An 18,431-nucleotide genomic window follows, 5' to 3' on the forward strand; every position below is an offset into this window, starting at 1 on the left:
TTCAACATAATGATGCAAATAAATCTACAGATATTTCCAAGATCAGCAAAATCAGATTAAAAAAAAATTGACAGGGATGTCATGGCTAAAGAAACAAATCAAAATAGGAAAACCACTGGTGTGTCCAACCTCACTGGGATGGTCTGGATCATAATGTTCTGCCGACTTTGATCCTCCCATTTTTGATGGTTTTTTGGTGGCAAGCACAGAGGTAGATTCTTTAGGATGTCTCAACTTCATGCTATTCAGCTTTAAAGCATAGAATTAAATCCCGTTGTTCTAATGCCATAATGCTAAGTGTAATGGAAAATGGACTATTCCTACCTTCTATTGAGCATTCCTGTACTAGAATGACTGGAAAGATTATTTTTCTTAAAAAAATTTACATTTTCCAGACTCCCTTGATATCGGGGTCTGGGTGGGAAAAATGTACAAATAGGTGAGATTTTTGCAGACAAACACGAAGCAGAGACTATCTTCCTGCTGACAAGCAAGGGAGTAGAGACAGTAGGAGGTCTTTGTCAGATTCTATGTCTCAATGTCTAGGGTGGTAGTGGCAGTAGAGTCCTGAGTCCTGGGTCACATAGCTATGCACCTTGACTTTGGTGGTTGCAGGGTCAACCCCTGGATCTCCCACATTCAAGATTATTTCATAGGCCACAGATCTCCTGATGGGTCCCTTCCTGGAGGCCAAGCACTTAATTCTTTGTAATAAATAAATCTCTTTCCTCTTCAACTATTCAGAGTTTCCACTTCCAGCCTTGAACCCTGAATGATGCACAAAAGCATCTTCTGGTTGTAAACTAACTTCTCACTTGGCATGGCCACAAAGAAAGAATACTTCCTTTGAACACACAAGGAAGCATTCCCCTGGTGATATTTCTCAATGATGTTCAATGTTATACATCAGACCCTTAGGAAGTTCTTTTACATAAGTCAATATTCCTGAATTTGAGCAATTCTAGGAGGTGGAGACTACTTCTATATGTAAGTCTTGGCAAAAGCCTTAGCACAGGTGAATTTACCCTGTAACATGCCACCTTGTAAGGCCTTGGGGGACTAGGACAGCTAGCTTTCTCTGGTGGTACCTCAATATTCAAACACCCCATGAGTCCTTGGCACCTTCTATGTCCACTTCAGTTAAGTCCAGCTCTACAGGGATCTACAGCTTTTCTAGCAGATCTGGATACCCTGAACATGTTCTCTGTCCCTTGTCCTGCTTCTGCTGCAGGCCCAGTCAGTGGCTCATCAAGAAACCCTGTCATTTAGACTATAAAAGCCTAATTTAGGGGCATTTCCACCCTGGCAAAATGCACCCAAATTGTGCTTCCATCAACCACATCAGGGAGTCATGAATCAAAGTCAGAGAGTTGGCAGAGTCCACCTTGATAATTTTTTCTTAATTCTTCCTTTGCTGTCTTTCACTTGAGCTACCTGGACAGTAGATAATTTTCAAGGCAGAAGCTGTCCTTTTTATCTTTACATCTCAACATCCAGCTCTAGATTATGTGGGGAATGGAGGCATAATCGTGCTTTGTTGAATGAATGAATGAATGAATGAATGAATGAATGACATTTCTATCTGCCTCATTTCTTTTTACTCTCCTCTTGCACATTACATATTAGCTGCACAGGATGATCTTTCCTACCATCTGCCTTCACATATTCTTTTCTCTCTATACCACATACACATGCTCCTTCAAGTCACCACTTATACATCCTTTTTCCCAAGAACCTTCCTTGACTCCTTCAACTAGTTTTATCTAATATAGGAGCAATTCCCACAGCTCCATGTTCTTCCTACCTCAGGACACATCACCTCTGAGTGTAGTTATTTGTGCTACATTCCCTACCGCATGGTAAGGGGGAAGGAGGAGTGGACCACAAGTTCTGTGAATATATGTTGAGTGGATAATTTCTCTTTCAAATGCACACACTAGGAATTAAGACCTTTCTCCCAAGAACTCTCAGCCTGATTCTATAACCATGGAACATTGAAACTTCTATCTTTCTGCCCTTCTAGAAGATAGTTCACCTTGTCCCTGATCTGCTGCAGCTTTGTCATGCTTAAGTCACCCGTGAGGTCCCACTGGTCTCTTGAGGATTGATATTTCTGTCCTTTTCTATGCTGTGTTTACTAGAGTGAACTGTTTTACCCTTTCCCAATTTTTCTTTTATTGTGCCATTTTTAGCCTGTCTTACTCCTTTTGTTATGCTTCCTCCTGTTTTCTTTATCGCCATTTTAAAGAAAGTTCCTTTGTAAGAAGGCATAGCTCTAAGCAGCTGACTGATCCCACCCAAGGAACACTTAAATGTCACTTTCTGTCTCCTTCCAAATCCTCCTCACGAGCTAGCAAAACAGCTATTTCCTGTGTCCAAAGGAAACCTCTGGTTCAGTCCTGGGAGAGGTCCTCGCCTGTAAAAAGTTTTCACTAGAATAGTGAAATTTCCCAGCAAACCCACTACATACAATCACAAAGAAAAGCCAAAGGCCGGGCCTTCCCTGGTGGCGCAGCGGTTGAGCGCTGGGCTGTGAGGCTTCCCACAGCCTCTGCAGCACTGGTTCATTCCCCAGCCACCAGCGAGGGTCCCACAAAAAAAAAAAGAAAGAAAGAAAAGCCAAAGACCATCAGGGAGTAAATAAGTCCAGCTTCCAAAATGACACTATTGCTTCTGTAGCCATCTGTGTTTCTCAGAGACAAGGTCAGGAGTTTCCATCTCTAAAGTGTCAGAAAATTCATGAAAAGTGGATAAATAACAAAAAATGAATGAATGAGCAAATGATTGAGAGAATGAATGCACAAATGGATGGATAGATAGGTGGTAGATGAGTGTTCTATTGAAACTACATAAATAAAAGGAATGAATGAATTGGTGAGTGGATTAATAAGCAAATAAATGGATGAATAAATAGGTAGATGGGATGGGCAAAGGTATGGACGAGTGAATGAAGGAGTGAGTGGGAGAGTGAACAGTGAGTGAGTAGATGAGTGATTGCATGAGTGAAGAGATGAATGAACAAATAAATAAGTGAATCAATAAATGAGTTTGAGTGAGCACTATAACTCAGGTATAACTAGGCGTGAGGTCCTGGCAGGAACCATAAACCAGGCATGTCCAGAAAATGGAACTGCAGTCTTAAAACACAATAAAGAAATTAGAAACAAAAGCTAGTGGTGATAATACAGTGCTTATTGATCGCTGTCCAGGATCAATATTTGCCTGGACAAGTCTTTTGTGTGGCCTCAGCCGCACCCACTGACAGTCACTGGAGCAGTGGACGTTCTGAAAAAGACAGACTGAGAGGTGTGTGTGGGTGTTGGGGGTGTACACTTGATCAGGCCAGTGGCTCGTTACACTCACTGTGCTTTAGTGTCACCTGGAGACTTTCAGGTAGAGCTTTCAAAACTTTTAATGCTTGGCCCCACCCCCAAAGATTCTGGTGCACCTGGGTTGAAGACAGAGGTGGCAGGTGGGAGGCAGTGGGGAGGAAGACACTACCTTCTTTCTTTGTTTTTTAAGGATTCAAATTTGCAGCCAGTGTTGAGAACCTCTGGTCCCGTGGAAAAATGACATTTTGGTGTGATAGTATAGACGCAATCATTTAGAAATCCTCATCCAATGACATCATCATAATGCCAGGGGAAAAATTAGCCTTCCTGCTGTTTTCCTAACCAAGTAATATGTGAGACTTTCATCCCTCATTCTACAAGACATTTTCCATTGCCAGTCCTACCCACACCTTCTGAGAGAAGCAACTTCACCACAAGACTCCTCCGACCTCACCCCCACACTTGGCTGATTTGTGGGGTGGACAACAGTTACAGGTGCAGAGCTTTTGGGCAGAGCTCAGAGAGGCCCCAGGTAGAGCTCCAGAATGAAGCACAGTTCCAAGGAAGAGGTAGCCACAGAGACAGAGAGGCTCAAATATGTCAAAAATTCACACTATCTGCTCATTAAATTTTTTTTTACATTTTGATGTCAGCACTTTGATATAGTAACATTGAAATGCTCAGCACAAAATGTCTCGTCTGTCAAAATGTCTTGCTTCTGAGACAAGGTGGCAGATGAACTTTGTGATACAGGAACAGCCAGACTCCTGGCTACCACCTGGCCAAAGGTAGGCAAGAAATCAGGTGGAGAGTGAACCAGTCACTTGGAAAATAAATAGGTGTTCTTGGTGCCTGGGAACCAGTGGCTTGAAGCTTCTCTGCCTCGGTGGAAGGGCGTAAACGTGGCCCTCTGGATAATTTCAACACTATTTTCTGCTTCTTTCTGGCCTGGGTTCCCTTTGTTTCCAAGGAAGTTCTTTTTTAGGAAGCTATTCCACTCTCTTCACCTTGTCAAAGAGATCAAAGGAAAGGTTTGGAGGGAAATGAGAACACAGAAAATCTCTAGTTCTCTTGTAAAGAACAATAGGGTCCATGCAGGGTAGAGCAGAGCATAAGAAACTTCTCACTTATTCCCAGGAGCTTCTTCCACAGGAAGGCAGAGAATGGGGGGGGGGAATCCTGGAACTTGAAATTTGCAGGAGGTAAATTCAGGATCAATAAAAGGAAGTGCTCCTTCACACAGCAGAGAGCAAACTTCCAGACCCATCCTCCCAAGAGGAGATGCATGTGAAAACACAAAGAGGACCCCCAAGCCTGCAGATGTAGGTCGAGTTGTTGAAAGAAGAGGGGGTGTTGCGTGGAAGCCTTTCCTCTTTCGTGTCCTGGACTGACAAGACCCAGGCCCACAGGCACCATGGAGAGGACCTAGTGATCTAATGATCTTGTGTTTGATCTGGGGCTAACAATTGCCTAGGAAACCAGCTTCTTCTTTCTTCCTAGTTATAAGTGCCAGTGACAGACTCCATCTGTTAAACACCTTCTATTTTCCAGGCCCTATTACTTTACACTGACTGTTTAATTTAAGTCAAGCATCCATTTTGCTTTGAGTACTTTTTTGTGCTCACCACCCAATGAGGTTCTGTGGTAGCGGAGAATTACAAGACTCCATCTAGGTCTTTAAGGAGTCTGTGATACATTTGAGAAAGCAGAATAAATATGCATAATTTATTCAACAATTGACAGATATAGGAAAGCACTAGACATGATTGATAGATATAGGCAACCACTATGTGTTTGAGATGTGTATGATAAGCGACCGGTGAGGACTGAGGACTGAGCAATTGTGTGTTTAATGGAGTCAGAGCAACGTGGCTGAGAGGAAGCCCTGCTCCAGACGGCCTGACTCAAGTCCCAGCTGTTCCATTTACTCACTGTGAAGTTTGGGTAAGTTAGCCGTCTCTCTGAAGCTTGGCTTCTTTCTCTGTGGCATGTGGATACCAATACCTTCCTCGAGGAGCCTTTGATAGATTTAAATGAATCATTGTAGAGCTACCCAGTGGCACAAGGGGTTAAGACACAACCTATGAAGCTATATGCAGCCACTGCAGCACGAGTTCAATCCCTGGCCGGCCAGGGAGCAACCACATGGCGCAGCAGACCTCTCCTGACTCACCCGCTGCTCCCCTCAGCAGTGTTTTTCAGCCAATCTGCCTGTTCTGTTCCCCATTCTGTTTCTGATGAATCCTCTCAACCCCCACACCTCTGGCCTGTACCCCAGCTCTTGTATGCATAAATAAATAAAGCTTTAAAAAAAATGAATCATTGTACCAACACACTTAGAACATGCCCAGAATAAAATAAGGACTCAATTAATGTTCAGTATCACTATTTTTATTAGAGCAAGAGCCATCACAGGGAGAGCGGTGAGCAGAAAGCAGACCAAGAAGTTCCTCAGCTGCCTGGTGGTCAAGACGAAACGCAGATGACTCTTAAGAGCTCGCGAAGTCCCAGAGGCTCTGCCCCCAACCTGCTCTCAAAGCTTACCTTGTGCCCCCTCCCTGCTCCCTGCATCCCAGGCAGGTGCCCTGCTCTCTCCGCTGTTCCTTGAGCACCACCAGCTCTTTGCCACCTCAGAGTTTCACCAGAGATCCCCCCGCCTGGAGTGTCACTCCGCCCCCATTCTTCACATGGCTGGCTCCCTCTCATCCCACCAGTCTAGCTTAAATGTCACTTCCTCGGAAAGGGTTTCTGTTGCCATCTGTATCCATCAGGGTCCTGCCGGGAAACAATAGCACCCTCACATGCGGATAATTCAGGAGGGTGACTCACATGACTACTTACACAAGTTTGGAGCAAGGTGTGGCAGAGACCTCTGGGGCCAGAGTAGAAAGAACCCAAGGTCAGAAAGACAGAGGAGCAGGACAGGGACGCTGCCAGCCCAGGCGATCCTGCATAAAGGAGTTAAGAGTCAAACACCCAACCACATCCTCTCTTCTCATCTCCTGCTGGGCTTTCCCTTGGGCTGAACCTACTAGAAACCAGGGCCTCACCAATGCCATCCATCCAGGCAGCCTACCAGGGCAGAGAGTGGAGTGAAGAAGGGTAAAGGGAGGGTCTAGGTGGTGCGAAAGGACAATACCTGGCATCCAACCTGACGAGCCGGTCCCCTGTTACCCTCACAGTCAGAACCTTGTTCTTTTTAAATCACAGTGACAACAATTTGTATTTCGGATCCATCTCCATGAGCTGCAGGACCAAGTTCGCTTTGCTTCCCAAGACCTAACACATTGCTGGGGACACAATATATAATTGTAAAGGTTTGAGACCAATGAATGAGTGAATAAAGTTGTTATTACCCAAGAAGTGATCACCAAAAGTCCCAACTATATTGTCTACAGATATGCAATCATCTCTAGCTTGGCCCAGACAGTAGCCAAGAACGTCAGTACACAAGAGACCCAGTTCAGTGGACAAAGATCCCCTTGGCTTCCAGGTGACTTCTCCATTTTGAGCAGGACCTGAATCAATAGCTGAGAAAAGAAATGGAGTCTGTGGGCCTCCCCAGTGACACAGCAGGTTGAGCGCAGCCCTGTGAAGCTGTCCACAGCCTCTGCAGTGTGGGTTCAATTCCCTGCTGGCCAGGGAGATTCCCACATGGCACGGCAGACCATTCCTGTTGCACCCACTGCTCCCCTCAGTAGTGTATTTCGGTCGTCTGCCTGTTTTGTTCCCCACTCTGTCTCTGGTGAATGCTCTCACCCTCCTGTGCCTCTGGCCTGTACCCAGCTCTTGTATAAAAATAAATAAATCTTAAAAAAAAAAAATGGAGTCTGGCCCCACAAGAGAGACTGCCAAGGGCCAGGCAGGGTCCCAGCTGGAGGCCAAGTCCATATGGGAACTGAGATGCTTGAGAAAAGACACTGCCAAACCAGCTTCCCTCCATTCCCCTCCTGCAGTCAGTGTGACTTTTCTAAATTATAAATCTGATCATGTTATTTCCCCACTGCAACACTCCCACTCACTTTCTCAACAAACATTTACTGCATGCCTATATCGTGCAAGCCCAATCTTTTTTTTTTTTTTGCAATCCCAATCTTAATAGCACATTTTATAAGTCCCTATGTATCCTGGACCCTGCCTGCCTCTCCACGTTCATGCGCTTGTACATGTGCATGTGTGCACATACACACATGCACACATACACACGTGCACACTCACACACACGCGCACACGCACACACACATACTCCACCCAGTTTTCCAATACATCTTTTCCTCTTTCCCCCTCTGTATCTTTTCCCATGCAATTCCCTCACCTGGCAAAATTTTGTTTCTTCAAGTCTCAGCTTAGACATTGCCTTTTCTAGGGAACCAACCCTGACTTTTCAAGGTAGAGATAAGAGCTTTAGGTTATCTCAGCACCCTGTACTTTGTGCTATATCTCCCTTCCAAATATTTGTCTCCCCCTTAGACAACAATGTCATGAAGGTGAGAAAAACTCAGTGTTATCCAGCATGGGGCACCTGATACCTGGCAGAGAGCCTGGCACATAATAGGTGTTTAAAATATTGCTGAATTATTGAGTGGATGGATGGATGGATGGATGGATGGATGGATGGATGGATGGATGGATGGGTGGGTGGATGTACATGACTGACTAGAAGAGAATACTTTGATTTAGGCCTGTTCAACAGAAATTCATCAAAACATACTGAACACAGGGCCAAAGAGAGGCAGAAAGCACTAGTCATTCCAGGCCCTCCCATGGAGTCTGATACTCTAGAAAGACTCTCACTAAGTGAGGTTTTATCACCAGCAAGTGACCAAGGTCAGGGACAACCAGAAGGATGTCACTCAGGAAAGAGTTATTCTGAGAAGTGAACACTGGCACTCAGAGGAAGTGATGCACAGGGATAATAATCCTGTTACAGCCTGCATTATGGACGGAGGGCTTATTTTATGTCAGGTTCTGTGCTAAGAGCTGTAGCCATTTTATTTCACTTAGTTTACAATGAGGAATGTGAACCCCAAAAGTCTGAATGAATGTACAGCAAAACCTCTCAAAGCTTGGGTGAGGAGGAAACAGAAAGATGTGTCTCCCAAGTGAAGACATCAACAAAGACAAAAATGGCAATGAGCAAGTCTTGAACAAGATCTGGCTGCATGTCAGCACTCAGGGGTACACCAAAGCAGAAGGCAGAGGATAAGGGAAGGGTTACTAGGTGAGATCGAACATCAGGCTAAAGGCTTTAGGGTTGCACCCATAGGCAATAGGATGTTGGGTGGAATCATGATTTACAGATTCTTTTCTTTTTTAAGATTTATTTATTTATGCATATAAGAGCTGGGGTACAGGCCAGAGATGTGGGGGTGAAAGGATTCACCAGAGACAGAGTGGGGAACAGAACAGGCAGACTGAGTGAAATACAGTGCTGAGGGGAGCAGCCGGTGAGACTGGAGAGGTCTGCTGCACCATGTGGGCTGCTCCCTGGCTGGCCGGGGATTGAACTCGTGCTGCGGAGGCTTCGGATTGCTTCATCATGCGGTTCTTAACCCCTTGCGCCACCAGGGAGGCCCCATAATTAGCAGATTCTTGAGACAGAGCCTTCCACAGGAGGACATCTGACAGGACAGACAATAAGGGAAAGAGGAAAGGAAAGCCAGAAGAGATTTCAGGAGATTTCAGGGTGACCCGGGTGACAGGTGACAAGTAACTGATCTTAGAAGGTGGCCTAGAGAATAAAGAAGTCCTGACAGAGGGCCAAATGGTCCTATTTGTGGTAGCAAGAGACATTGGGCAACCCCCATTCAGCCTTCCAGTTCTCTTTTTACTCTCAATTCAAACTAAAGTATTAATTCAGTTCTGGCTCTTGCCCCAGACCCAAACTTACTTCTGTTTCTATTTGTCAGCTTTAGCGGAACACGAGTCACCCACACTGGTTAATTGCCTTGCTGCTGCGCGGAGGGGTCCATGGACCTCAAAGTCATTAGCCAGGTCTGGTTTTAGAATCTCTGACCTCTAGTCTCACCAGGATGCTGAGAGAGAAGCTTAATTTAATTGCCCTGATTTAAAAAACAATTTCTGTGATGACTTGCATGGAAATAGGCCACTAGCAGGGAGGCCTTGGTGACAAATATTCAAATTCTTGAAGGGCTCCCACTTTCAACAGGTCCAGCACTGTGAGCCTGATTTCCCCAGTGACTTGGCTGCCCCCCAAGAGTACACTTGACCAAGCAGCAACAGTCCACCAGTAAGGGGACCACCTTGGAGTTAGGCCTTGATTGAAATAAATGGGCTTGTGAAAGAGAAGACCCCCAAACTTCCCCCAGATTGCCTGTCTGAATGGAGAGAACCAGCATGTACTACAGTGAACAAGTCATAAATCTAGGCCTCCTCTCTTCCCCTCATCTGTCACATCCCATTGATCACCAAGTCCTAGCTATTCTGACTTTAACATCTCTCTAAGCACCCACTCTTCTCCATCTGCACTGTCACAACTCCCATGGTTACTACAAAGCAGATCCCTTACCTGCACAATCTTACATTCTATGCTTTAATCACAGTCAACGGCCTTCACGCAACTCCAATGAAACTCCCCATACCCCATCATAACCACTGGGGTGGAGGCTACCCATACCCCACACAAGCTGACACAAGGGGCTGATGAAGTGCTAGTAAGTTTGAATGACTTCACACTTAACTTTGGGGCTAGAATTCATTTCTTAGGGATGGTATAACGAATCACCACAAGCTTGGTCACTCAAATAAATAAATAGGAATTTATTCTTTACAATTCTGGAGTACAGAAGTCCAAAATCAAGGTGTTGGTGGGCCCAAAAGCTAGAGGGGAGAATGCTTCCTTGCTCCTTCAAGCTTCAGGGGTGTCAACATCCCTTGGCCTGGAGCTGTGTGGCTCAGATCTCTGCCCATCTTTATAAACAAGCTTCTCCTCTTCTCTCCCTGAGTCTTCTTTCCTGTCTCTTATCAGGACACTTGTCATTGCTTATGGTGTCCCCAGATAATCCAGGACTACCTCATGTCAAGATCCTTAATGCAATTATATCTGTCAAGATGTTTTTACCAAAGAAGATCATTTCACAGGTTCTGGGATTAAGGACATGGTCAGATCTTTTTGGAACCTGTCCAGAGAAGGGTGTGGTGGAGGTGATTCTGGAGCAGGAAGACTGCTATAGACAGATTGTGGTGTCCCTTCATCCCTTCAACATTCACTTGTGGAAATCTAATCCCCAGTGTGTTGCTATTTGGCTCTGGGGCCTTGGAGAGACAGGGTGATTAGACTGTAAGGGTGAAATCCTCATGAATGGGATATGTTGCCTTACAAAAGTTTCCAGAAAACTCTTCTACCATGAGAGGACAAAGCAAAAAGAAAGCTGTCCATGAAGCAGAAAGAAGGTTCTCATTAGACATAAATCTGGTGGTGTCATGATCCTGGAATTCCCAGCCCCCATCCTAGAACTGTGACAAATAAGTCCTATAATTTATGAGACGTCCAGTCTATGATAGTTTTTTACAGCAGTCCAAATGGACTAAGACAAGGACCTTCCTGAAAATACAAGTAGCAGATGAAATGTGACAGCATGACCCAGGGAGATGACAGAAAGGGCAAAAGTGTCAGCCAATTTGTTCTTCAAAATGTATCCCAGTTTTGCACTGAAGTCCTGACCCCCCAAGGAATCCTGGGAGCAACCAGAAGTAGACCTGAACCTGAGACTTGGCTTCCTGTGAATTTGGTGCACAGTGACACAGTGCTCATCATCAGCCCCTGTCCAACATGCTCTAGCACCCCACACCCCTAATTCTGTCATATAAGCATCAGGAACAGAGCTGACAGAGGGGAAACTTAACAGTGAGCTGATTGGGTTTGGACCCTAGCTCAGCGACTTCCTAGATGCTTCTGTCTCCTTCACTATTAAAAGGGTAATGATCGTTATCTCTCAGGGCAACTAGGGCACATGAAGCATAAGCACTGTGCCCAGCACATAATGGGGGTTCTAAGACAGTCTCCCAACTGCTTCCAAGGCCAATGGTTCCTTCTGTCACTAACCAGGAAGGACAGCCCCACCCCTCCCCCATCCTGCAGTCATCCAGTTTGATGGGGAGGCTTAAAAAGATAGATAATCAATGAGAAGAGGGAGTTATAATAGACTCCACTTATGCAGCACCAAATAATCTTGAGTGAAAACTCCTCCTCCTTTGTTCTTGGGACCAGATAATGCTTCAGCCCCTGCCATCCTGCATTAAGCCACATTTCAACATTCTGTCTATCTTTATCCAATAAACGGGGCCACTGGGTGGACGCCTGTGCTCCTTTGGCCTTAGATTGCTTTTTGCTTCCCTGCTGGTTGCTATATAGGATATGATTTCATTCCCCTAATTCACTGTTGCTAGACTAAAAAGGGGCTACCCAGGTTATACTTCAGGGGATGAAAAAGTCTAGCAAAGCTCGTATTCCTCGAGTTTGACAAGTGCCAAATAACCCAAGATGCCCTAAGACACTTGTGGGCAGAGACAGAAGGGGACCAGTGAGAGCGAACATCACCACTTTGGGATGAGAGTCTTTGAACCTCCCTTCCCCCACAGGCCCTGCCAGTCTGCTTCTTGCTATGCAGCAGGAAACTCCAGTATGGGGAGGAGGCTGGCACTAGGGGATTGGCAGTGCTGGCAGTGGCTAGAAAACATGGCCTGAGGAAGGAGTTTCCTGCATCCTATGTAAGTCTTGAGAAGGGTCCTCCATTCGAGGTTTCACATTTTCTGCCTCCATGCCATTAGCTCCTAGGACCTGCCTGGAGAAGAAAATTTCCCAAGTAACTGCAAGCCAATCACTACATCATTGTTAGGCTAGCTTAACGCTCCCAGAGCCACAGTAACTAAACGTGGTTCCAGAGGCACAATTGAAGGAGACTCTAGTCTGGACCAGTGGTCTCAATAGTGGGGGTGTGGGGGAGGGGACAGTGCACCCTCCATCCCACCCCAGGGGATACTTGATAATGTCTGGAGACATTTTCAGTTTTCCCTTCTAGGTGGGGGTGCTGCTGGCATCTAGTGGGTAAAGACCAGAGATGCTAGAAACATCCTACAGAGCACAGGATGTCTCCATCACAGGGAGTATCATCCCCAAACGTCTGCAACCGAAGAAGCTGACAAGCTCTAGTCTAGACCCTTCACCCTCAATAACACAGAAATGCTTCTCCTGGTCACACCCAGCTCTGTCTGGCAGCAGGGGTCCGGCCCTGCATGCAGGTTGGGGGAGCTGGCTGTTCCTTCCAGCTGAGGGGGGCTCCCCCACTCTGCAGCCTGCAGCCCCACCCCCCGGGGGCAGCACTCACAGGGAGCAGATGAAAGGCCCCCATGCCAACTCGCCACTTGATTGCTTTTAATTAATTCTGCTTGATTACAGCACATGGGAGTCGCATCGGAGAGATAAGACAGGCTCTTTATATTCTGTCTTCATTAAAAAGTTTGGATCTGGAAGATTTTTCAAAGAGCTGTGTGTCTCCTTTACTTTTGTGTCATTTTTAATTGAGATGGGCTCTGGGAGAGGTGCTGAACTATGCTGAACCGAGACTTTGCAAATGAAAGATGAAATGTCTGTAGTCCCTTTTGGGGAAAAAGCAGCTGGGATGGGGTTCGGGGTGAGATGGCCAGAGCAGAGCCAGTCCTCTGTGGCTGAAAGGCAGGTGTGGGGAGAGATGTGTCTCTTTTGCTCCCTGTCTGATAGGACACTAGCCCAGACCTATGGGTCCTTGTGGGTTGGATTCTTTGCAATGCATGGGGGACTCCAGGGACAGAGCTGGGAGACTGCAGTGACGAGGTGGGGAAAGGAAGATGGCTAGAAGACAGTGTTGTCTGTACTCATTTTTTCTAGCTTTGGGAAACCTTGCCCAGCTTCTGCGTGAGGTCTAACCACTGCTGCCTCTACTCCTCCAGCACATGCTCCATCTCTCCAGCAAAGCAGCACGTCATATTAGTTATCTATTGTTGACAAACAAATTCCCTAAAATTCAGTGGCTTTAAACATACCACCGGGCAAGCCCCAGGCCAGGGGTTGATTCATTTCCAGGCTCATTGACGTGGCTATTGGCATGGCCTTGTCACTGGCCACTGGCCAGAGATGTCAGGTCCTTGTCATGTGAGCCTGTCCATGGAGGGGCCCCTGACACTGTGGCAGGCTGCTCTCAGAGCCAGAAAGGAGAGAAGGAAAGGGAAGCTCAAGACAGAAGCCAGCGTCTTTCTGTAACTTAATCACGAGATGATTTATCTATGTGTTTATCAAAGGTGAGTCACTAGGTCCGGCACACACAGGGTGGGGGGGGGAGGTATACCAGGGCACAAATGCCGGGAGGCAGGAGCCCTGGGAGCACCTAGCAGGCTGCACACTCTCCCTGTGCATTCTAATAATCTCTCTTCTCCTAAGATAGTTGCTCCTTAAACCTGTTTACTCACCTCTGATTCTCCAGCTCCTAGCCCAGTGCCATTCAAGGGCATTTGGCATAATGAACAAATGCACAAATGCTTGCATACATGAATAAATGAATGAATGAATGAATGAATGAATGCACCAATAAATGAAATAATCATTTCTTAAACCTTATTTGTACTTATCCAACCAGTCTTCAACAATGAAAACGTGTTTGTCTCCAAACTGCTATGCCAGGAGCCACTCCATCCAAGTCATCTAAAAACTTCAATTAACATAAGTTCAAAATAACAGTATGCAATCATTTTATTCCATTTAATATGGGGCCATAACCATTCTCTCTTATTATGGTTTAGTCAGAGTCTACTCAGATATTTTCTCTTTAGGGACTAATGACTGACAGTAAATCAATAATGCCGGAAAAACAAAGCTATCTGGTCATAGCAAAGCGTGCAGCCATGGTCAGGAGTAAATCTGTTGTGTCTAAACCTAGTTGGTCTTCATGCAAGGTTGGTCAGCAGCAGAGCCGGAAACTCAGGAGCAGGGGGCTGGGGGGACCAGATGCTGCTGGAGTCTGAAGACCCAGCACACCAGCAGGATGAGGCAAGCGCTAGAAGGTGAGTCCAGCTGGAGCAGATTGACATAAGTCAAGCCATCCTGTGGTGCCTCAGGCTAACAAGGATTGAGAAGATGGACAGTTGTCCAAGCAAGTTCAGCCACAAGAAGGCTTAGGAGATGAGGGAAGTGGGACAGGCAAATGCAAAGGCTCTGGTAGGGAATGAGGAAGCTAAAGTGCCAAGGCCCTTGGCTCAGAACCAGAGTCTCGTATCTCCAAGGATGGTGTGAGTCAGGTAAGTCCTCACTGTGAATAACACTGGGGTCCGAGGTCAGAACATAAGATGGGGAGGGAGGGAATGCAAATAAGCCCCGGACACCAGGGGTACAGAGGGCTTGTTTTCAGGGTTAAGCAGAGGACCTCGAGACTGGACTGAGCCCTTGAGCTACTGAATCCTAAATGAGAACTCCTGAAATGTTTCCTTCCCCGGAACTGAACTGGGTCCAAAGTTTGGTGGTGGTGGAAAAGAAGAAGCTGGGTTCTAGGGCGAGATCAAGGCACCTGTCCTATCCCACCCATAGGCCTCCCTACCTCCTAGAGGAGGGTGTTGCTCCCTGCGCTCAAATCAGGACCAGCACTTGGGCCACAGTGCCACCGTATGGGGCTCCCCAGGGGTCCAGGAAATGTGCCATTTTAGGGATGTTCCGCTGTGAGATTAGATAAGAGGAGTTCAAAGGAGGCCTCCTGGGAGTGGGGGTGAGGATGGAGGCTTGAGGGTGAGCTAGGCCAGCTCAGCTCTGAGCACTGAGATCAATCTCCTCTCAGCCCTTCAGATTCCATTCATAGACATGAAACTTTAAACTGCTCTTTCCTCGCACTGAAATGGTAGGACTGAGATGGAGACGCAAGCTTTGGGGTAAAAGGTGAAGGAGACCAAACACTGCAGGCCATTAATGCCAAGAAGCTAAGGCAAAGGGAGCCCCAGTGGCTGAGGCTGGCTGACTTGTGCGCCAGGCTGGCTTTGCACCCAAGACCCCTGCGAAAATCATTGCTATGCGTGGACTACCCTCCGGTCGTCCTGGGTCCCCGGCCTGTGACCATCACACTATCGTATCACAGGTACACACACAACTCCCAGGCACTCCCAGGGGCCCATGGGACCAATCTGCCAGCCCAGGAAGCTGGCTGGGAGACCAGGAAGCCATTTCCTTCGTGGGTACCGAGACCTGCACAGGGAGTTTGCAGAGGAGACAAATGGCATAGCACCAGAATGACCGTAATTTGGGAGAAAAAGTGTACACCTTTTAGAAGATGAGAGAAAACGCATATTGAGTTCATCCTAAGGGAACAACTTCCAAGGAGTTAATTAGGATAAATCGTTCGGTGAGGGTTATTTATTTATTTATTTAACAACCCTTTATTGATGCCTGCCTGCGATGTGGCAGGCGCTGTGGGGAATACAAACATGCCCAAGGTATGGTCTCTGGCCTCAGAGGAGCTTGTAACATAGCAGGGGAGACAGATGCCTACATGGTCAACACAAGGGGGGAGTAGAGGGGAGGTGAGCAGGTAACAATCTGAGCCCTCCGGCTCAGAGGCTGGGGTCCAATTTAGAGTTGCAGCTCACTGGCAGGGTTGAAAAGACAAAGCCCTCCCAGGCCTGGGAATAGAGGGACATCCAGACTTACAAAGAACTTGAAGGCAAAAGTGCCTCACGGATCCAGCCTGAATCTAGCTGTTTCTGGTACATTCCTAAAACGTGTCGTCTAGTTTTGTATAATGTAGCCAGGTCTCACTTCAGAGAAGAGATGTTGTGGGTAAATGCAATTATTGAACTGCCCTAAACACTGGGTATGGGCCAGGCACACACAAACAGGAAGCAGGGAAAAGGATATTCATTCATTCATCCAAAATTATTTCATGTTTCGCTACATGAAAAGTTCTGGAGATGTGTGGTGGTGAGAGTCACACAACAGTGCAAACAGACTTAACACCGCTGAATTTCACACTTAAAAAATGGTTAAGATGGTAAATTTTATATACCTTTTACTACCATGAAAAATTGGGAAAAAAGTCTTGGCTTAATAAATATGTTCCAAGCATTCTGTTCCATGGTAGGCCAGATAAAAATATGAACAACCCAGAATCTCTGCCCTTTGGGAGCTCACAATCTGAGAAGAAAATGCAAGAAATAAATAAGTAATCTCCACTCTAATGTCACCTTTTCCAAAAAGACTTCCCTGGGGTTCCCCCACTGGGGCAGGCCTATTTCAGATTCTCCCTCAATAGGGTGGGCTGAAGAATATGGCCTCACTTTCTATTTTAGCGTGTTCATTTTTAACATGGCTGGGGGAAGTGCAATTGAGTCTACAGAGAATAGTAAAGGGACCAGGTAAGAGATTTCCTTACATGGTACTATCTCAAATACAGTTATAAGAAGGTGACAGCAATTAAGGAACGTTTAGGAAGTATGGTAGACAGGATTTTGCCACAAATTGGGCTGGAAGGCTTGTTCGCTTATTTAATAAATATTTATGGGACATCTGCTACGTACTAGGCATTGGTCTAGACACTGGGAATTTAACACTAAATGAGAGCCAGTGTCTTACCCCCATGAAACTTACATTATGGAGAGAGAGGGGAAAAAGAAAAGCAAGCAAACAAAAATAAATAGGACGAAGATACAAAGATGTGTGAGCTTGGAGAAATCACAACTAGGACAGCCTCTATCTCTCAGAGCCCACCAGTATTATTCAAACTAGCCAGTCCTAAGCTGTTTACCCTTCCCTGCCTTGCTCCCTGTGGAAACCCCAACAAAGGCTGCACCCTATGCCTCCGCATGCTCCTTGCTACCTAACTGACCCAGGAGCTTCCCTCTGTGGCCCTGCATGGTACACAGTGACTCCCCTTTCTAGAGGAACCATGAGTGACATTAATTTTTCCCTCAATGATACTGAAGTCTCCATGCCATAACCCAGTCACCTTTACGAATTAAGATCTACGCATAAAAATCACTCCGCCACGCAAGTAAAGCCCGGACTAGCCTGTTGGAGGGCAGGGCCATGTAGAGCAGAGGCTGCTGTCCCAGTCAAGGGCCCCTAGACCAATCATCCCCACCTTAACTGTCAGCTGACTACAGCGGAGAGAGTGATCGCAGGTGACACCGGCAGCAAAGCCACCCAATTGAGCCTGACCCCAATTGCTGACCCACAGAATTGTGAGCAATGAAAATAGTTATTGTTTTCTGCCTCTGAGGTTGGGGGTGACTTATTACACAGCAGTGGATGACTAACACACCTCTCTGCGGAGAAAGGCTCTCTGGGAATAAAAGTTGAAGCCACTGTCAGAGCATTGGTCCAGGCAAGAGCAGACGTGACTTGGCCTACAATGATAGCTGTGGTGATGGAGAGCAGTGGCCGGGATCAGATGTCAGACCGCTTGGTTCCTCGCTGCTGTGATAGGAGGAGAGGACCAGAGAGAGGCTGCATTGTTAGCCTCACTGATTGGGTGAACAGTGGCGCCCTGACTGAGATGGGAAAGCCCTGGGGAGAAGCGGAGTTGGGTTGTGGAGGGAGATCAGCAGTTTGCTTTTTGATGGGGTTAGTTAAAAATGTCACGGATCTCCAAGTGGAAATGCGAGCTCCAGGTCAGGCATTCACAATGGGACCCAAGAGAGAGATTAGGCTGGACCTCCCTGCGAGTCTCAGCTTCTGCGGGGCGTGAAGCCATGGTGTCTGCAGGCAGGTCTAGGGGGTCACCTAAGAGAGAGAGGGAAGAGGAGAGGAGGAAGCTGTAACTCCCTGGGGCTTTGGCATTGCCTCAAGGAGGAGAGAGCAGGCAGACACAAGGAGCAGTGAGCCAGGCAGGAGAAATCCCAGCCTGCATGAGCAAAGAGTGCTCTTGACAGGGAGGAAAAGGCTGACTGTTTTCTGCTGCTGAGAAGTTAGGTAAGATGAGAAAAGAGGAAGAACCATTGGGTGGAGTGCCCAGGGGTCCTTGTTGAGCGCGGCAAGAGCACTTTCCCTGCGCAGTGAAGCCAGAAGTCATGTTCAGGTGGGTGGGGGAGAGACTGGGGTATGGAAATGAAGTCAGTGGGTTCAGATAA

General features: G+C 46.7%; 1 long non-coding RNA gene across 2 annotated transcripts in view; it reads right to left on the bottom strand.

Annotated features, from left to right (window-relative positions):
* Positions 1-18,431, bottom strand: part of LOC129145119 (uncharacterized) — a 58,087-nt gene that overhangs the window by 16,319 nt on the left and 23,337 nt on the right. The window contains exon 3 of one of the 2 annotated variants that reach the window (XR_008550207.1): positions 6,535-6,622. The exons of the other annotated variant lie outside the window; for it this stretch is intronic. This is a non-coding gene — a long non-coding RNA (uncharacterized LOC129145119). Of the gene's footprint in view, positions 1-6,534; positions 6,623-18,431 lie in introns of those variants that run through there. 2 annotated transcript variants of the gene reach the window in all.

Source organism: Talpa occidentalis, unplaced genomic scaffold (assembly GCF_014898055.3).
Source record: "Talpa occidentalis isolate TD23 unplaced genomic scaffold, MPIMG_talOcc4v2.1 talOcc4.9, whole genome shotgun sequence".
NCBI classification, from domain to species: domain Eukaryota; kingdom Metazoa; phylum Chordata; class Mammalia; order Eulipotyphla; family Talpidae; genus Talpa; species Talpa occidentalis.